The sequence below is a fragment of the Atta cephalotes genome (genome assembly GCF_000143395.1).
Source record: "Atta cephalotes unplaced genomic scaffold scaffold00015, whole genome shotgun sequence".
In the NCBI taxonomy this organism is placed as follows: Eukaryota; Metazoa; Arthropoda; class Insecta; order Hymenoptera; family Formicidae; genus Atta; species Atta cephalotes.
Genome location: NW_012130079.1, coordinates 1,998,686 through 2,004,199, shown reverse-complemented (window position 1 = coordinate 2,004,199; position 5,514 = coordinate 1,998,686). Strand labels below are relative to the sequence as shown.

The 5,514-nt window shown below is 37.3% G+C and overlaps 1 non-coding gene across 1 annotated transcript; it reads left to right on the top strand.

Annotated features, from left to right (window-relative positions):
- The first annotated feature begins 4,278 nt into the window (after positions 1 to 4,278).
- Positions 4,279 to 4,350, top strand: Trnaa-ugc. Its single transcript has one exon. It is a non-coding gene; the product is annotated as a tRNA-Ala (tRNA).
- Positions 4,351 to 5,514: the final 1,164 nt, after the last annotated feature.

The window sequence follows — 5,514 nt, the reverse complement described above, 5'->3', positions numbered from 1 at the left end:
ACTCGGGCGGCGTATTGACAAACGGATTAACGTCAAGTTGACTTAGCATCGCAGATAAGGAATCGATAACCGATATGTAATTGCGACGAAATGGTCGGTGAGAGTCGCGGTCACGGCGAGCGGTCTTTATCTTTAGCCGTGCGCGACTTCTCGCGGTTTGTATCGACTCTCCGCCGTCAAATCGTAAAATGTGAGAATGGCCCTTTGCATACGGCGCGACGAATCGCGAGATTGGATGTGTCATGATTTTATGTGTGTCCAGACGACGATCCTTATCCCCGGTTTGCACTCTCGCCCGATCGTTACTGAATTTCCACGCTGCCTTTGCTACGTATTTCACGAGGAATCTCACTCTTGCATTTTCGTGACGATTTCAGCGATCATTCGTGTCTCTTAATAGGCGTGACTATCTAACACGAGATACGTGTCGCTTTGAATATTGCAAAAAAGAGAACGAAAAGTAGGAGATATATTTAAATTATGCTAAGAATATTGAACTCTCTCGCGTGGTATAAAATTTTGTATTTACGTAATAGACAGAGGTTCTAAAAAAAAAATTTTGTGACGTTTTTAATTAAGATATAAAAAAGCAAAAGCAATAAGCAGAAGCTAAAACACTTCTGCAATTAATGCAAAAAATGCTTACGCGTACACATTAAAATAATTCATCATCGTAATAGTAAAATTGTTTACTGCAAGCCGAACCGCAACGAACCGCAGGAAACGTTTTTCTTTCTGTAGAAAGCTCGTATTTGCTATCCTAACAAAAATCGCTCTCGCTTTGATCAAGTGTATTACAAGAAACCTATAAAATTCGAGGAACTCCCGGGGCTGCACGTTATCCGAAAGCCTATATGGACCGCGTTTTATCTCCCGAATGTAAAGAAGCGCTCCGCTGATACGGTTGGAAACTTGCTGCGCCGGACCGTATTTACTGAGAACTTTTCCTGAAGAATCACACACAAAGGGCCTTCCCGGTGGGCCACCGCGGGTTACTTTCGTGTAAACAGCAATCTCTTCTTTACGATGGCGGAGAAGACGGGCGGTTGGGACGAGCGAAACGTTATCGCGGGATTATTTCTTTCATTCATCTCGGCGATTTAAGGATTCTAAGAATAAAATATGCAGGCCGCGTCTTTAGAAGGAGCACGTCGCTCTGCAGGGCCCACGGCCGTTTTCTGGTAATTACGTCGGTTAATTGCAGAGGAAGGCCTCGCTCATGCCACTTGTTATTCGCCGGAGTATACCGGATCTCGGTGCCGCAGCTCGCTGCTGCTGGAAGGTAGCGAAAGAATGTTTACGGGTACCGGGTATTCTCCGACTGTTAAAATATAATAGGACGTATGCCTATAGGCATCTCTTTTAGGCTTCGAGGATTAACATCGCTAATTGTTAGTCTCAAAGGATGCGAAAGAGCTACCGGTAAGCCGTTCCAGGGGGCAGTGTCCCGGAAAATTAAGGATTAGCAGTCAGTTCTAGAGAGAAAGAGAAAGAGAAAGAGTAGTATTTGAGGGCGGTTATTACTTCATGCCTACGTGATGGGCGTAATACGCTGTAGTAAAATATGCCTTCTTAGAACTCCCGGGCCCAAAGGGTTTAGCCTTTAAGAGGCGCGATGAAATATTGGTGGCGTAAGGCACTTGGAAGTGATCCAGTGTTTTAAAATTTAAAGGGAAGAATATTTCGCGCTTGCGAACGCAACGCTTGCTTTTGAATCCTTGACGTGTTACGTAAAAGCTCAGTTAATAATAGCGTGACTTATTTATGTTGTTTTATCTTAGATGATAAGAACCCGTTATTCATTTTCTAAGATGAATGTTGAAAATGTTATTTTATCGTGTAATCATGAATTATATTTGAACAGTCGATATTGATGAGAGTATTGAAGTCTGAATTTACTGTGCTTTTAAGATACGTCTGGAACATTGTTTTAAAACACTGCGCTATCATTCTCATATTACTGTTTGCCTTTGGATTTACAGAGAGGGAGATTCTCGGATTTATATACGATAAGAATACTCGTTCTTATTCATCTGCCTCCAAAATATCATGTTACGCCCAGTATCAAATTACGTTTATCAAGTTTTCAAACGCACAAAAATATTTAAAAGCTTGTATCAAATTGCAAGTTACTAAGTTATCGTAAAATATTGACTTGCACGCTGTAAATAGGGAAAGAAAATTAAATCTTGATGTATAAGTTATAACATATTCAATAAGATGCGTGTAATGCGATACTTGCGAAAATAGCAATGAACATCTTTTTTTTGTTATCGTACTACATTTAAAAATTTCTAGACCAAAATGTTATAGTTATATTGTATATTTATATATATATATATATATATATATATATATATATAATAACTAGCGATATTCATTCAATATACTTTTATATCATATATATAAGTATATTATACATGGATGTACAAAAATTTAGATAAATTAGTCTTGCAAAGAAATGAAAAATTGTAGAGGTAAGAATAGTATATACTATTTCCGTTACATAGATTAATGATACATGATCGTTCAAGTACGTAATGCAACGTAATATGCATAATGTAAGTTACGACATGTAAAGTTTGCTTGGAGCGCAGTCTCGGTTTATCGAGACTGCTTTCGCAACATGTCCACAAAGTAATTAAGAATATATCAGCACATTTATGAATCGTAGCTGCCGCATGAATGGTCGATAGCTGACAAGCGATAGAATCATTTCGTCGCCCTTACTCCGTTAAGCATATCCACACCTTTCATATATCAAACGATATGTCATGCACTGCAATTACTCGAACAATAGCGCTTTCAAGTCACGCGTTTCTCCGACAGTTAGAAACCGTTGAAACTGCAGTAATATTTGCAACGTCAGAATTTATATGTTTTCGCGCGTTTTATTATTTTGCAAATGATGTTTACGAATAAACGCGCGAATTTCCAGAATATTTTAAGATGCTTCTATAAAGTCTGCAGTAAAATAATTTCTCATTATCTTTTAACGATAACAAAACATAGAAAACTACTTTAATATGCGACTGTTCATGCTAACTAATAATTCTCTCTTAATTGAAATCAGACAGATGATGAAATGAATTAAAATAGAACGATAATACGGCAGGCACCGGTAAAATATTAATTACTGCTTTTTATCCATGCATCTTGTTACATCAACTTATTATCGTAGTTTATCTTAAAATTATTCATTCTTAAAATAGCATTCTTTAAATTAAGTCATTTTCTCTTATTAAATTATGTTCTGCACTTTTTGAAAAAATATCAAACACATTAATATATAATAAACATAATAAGTCTTAGAGAGTCTGATTTTGTATTTATTCCAATCTTATAAATTTAGAATCGTCTCTTTCTTTCTCCTTGTCTCTTTCTATTTAAATTTGAGATCCATTCAAGTTTTCCATTCTAATTTTAACATTTTATCTAGAATCTACAATGAAATGACCATCTCAAGATCGCGATTAAATATAACATTGGACTATATTCTTAATGTGATATTAATGACTCTCATTGCATAAAATCTGATTACATTACAATTATACAATCATATATTAAACATATGCGCGCTCGTCGCGATCGAAGATTACTTTCTCTCGAGTTATTCCCCTTCGCTCCATTTATCGGTGCGTCTATCACGTCATCATTCAATTCGCGCCAAGCCGATTCGCGAGGTTTAGAAATGCAAATTAAACGGGACAAGGAAAACACGACGGAGCATTATCGCGCGTCTGAAGTCGCTGAACGGAACGGAAGAGACGTGAGTGCGGGCGGACGACGCGCGCTCAGGATAAAAGTGCGATGGATGATAGATCTTCATTAGACTGCGATGGTGCATAAGTCACGCAACGGGGGGGCACGACTTTTAGCCACCCTTGTAATTCTCCAGCACGCGCTATGTAAGCGCGCCTACCGCACGGATACATGATGCCCGCGTGATCGGCACGAATAACTTCTTTGCCATCAAACAATTTAATATATCGCCGTGTATTATAAAATATTTCTTATTTATTGTTATTTATGATATTTATTGTAAATGAAATATGTATTTGTACCTGCTATAGTAAAATGGAAATAGATGCAAAAATGTTTGTATACATAGAGATATAATATTATATAAATATTTTAGAAATGATCTCTCAGACAAATATTTAATTATTTAATAAAATAATTAAATAAAATATGTTTTTCTTAAATTTAACTTCACGTAAAATTAGATATAATTCATTGATTACTTATCTCTATCCAGAAAGATAGTATCAATAAAATGGGGATGTAGCTCAGTGGTAGAGCGTTCGCTTTGCATGTGAAAGGTCCCGGGTTCGATCCCCGGCATCTCCAATCTTTTGCTTTTTCTTTTTTTTGTATTTAACGTATATATATAAATGATTCTATTTTTGAGTTTGCTCACGTTACATTTTTAATTTATTGTATATCATCTTTCTTATTTTCTCATTTTAATAATCTAAAACAAATAACGTAGAGAATATAAAAGAATATTTACAAATAATATCTTGCTTTTCTTTTTTATATATTTTTATAATAGATATATGATAAATATCTTAACTTTTTTTTCTTTCTCTCTGTTGATCTTTATTTAAAATAAGAGTTATTCAATCGAGTTCCGAACACGTGTGGATACATAAAAAATATCATTGTGTGATGCATTATGAATATAACTGTGCGTGGGAGACGGAATAATATTTTCTCCAGTATTCTCGTAGCCTGTGGTCAATCAAATCTTTTTTTAAGAAACCTTACAACTGAGGTCCGTTATATCTATCTACCGTCCGGCTATTTTACGTTTCACGAAGCCTGAAAATCGCCAAGTTCACGGAGTTTGTTAAGGTTTCGGCGTTTAATTTTCCCACAATACCGTCCACAATTGAGGCTTTTCGTTTTTTTTTTTTGCGCGTAACGAAGCGCAAGAACGCGCGCCTTGAGTAAATTGGAACGCGCGTTTCTACGTTTTCCACGTAAAAAAAAGCACACGTGGCGTCGTGCAAATATAGGAAACGTTAAAAGTATCGGGTGATTTATTACAGCGGGTATCGTACTGTAAGACAAACGCAAATGAGTAACGAGCGAGACTTCGAGCGGCAGTGGACGGCGTTTATTTTCTCGAATACTTACACGTGAAAAGAGCTAAATGCCGCGAGCGGCGGATTTAATAACTCGAGCGATTCGGTGTACCACGATGAAAAGCCTTTTGTCCCGTACATTCGAAAACGAGGCAGAGCAAGAATAGAAGGAGGAAGGTGGAGGAGGAAAGAGGAGGAAGAAAAATAGCCGGAATATCGAGACTGCGACAGAGTAAAAAAGGGTAGAATAAAAGAGAAGAGAGAGGAGAGAGAGAGAGAGAGAGAGAAAGGGTGAGTTTGGTCGCCGATTGAGCGTGCGTAACTCGCTTCGATGGGTTTGTTGCAGGCTGCTCGCCTTCCCGACTGCATTCGAGCTGGTGGACGACGAGGGAGATGTATTACGAAGAAAGATAGATAGAGAGAG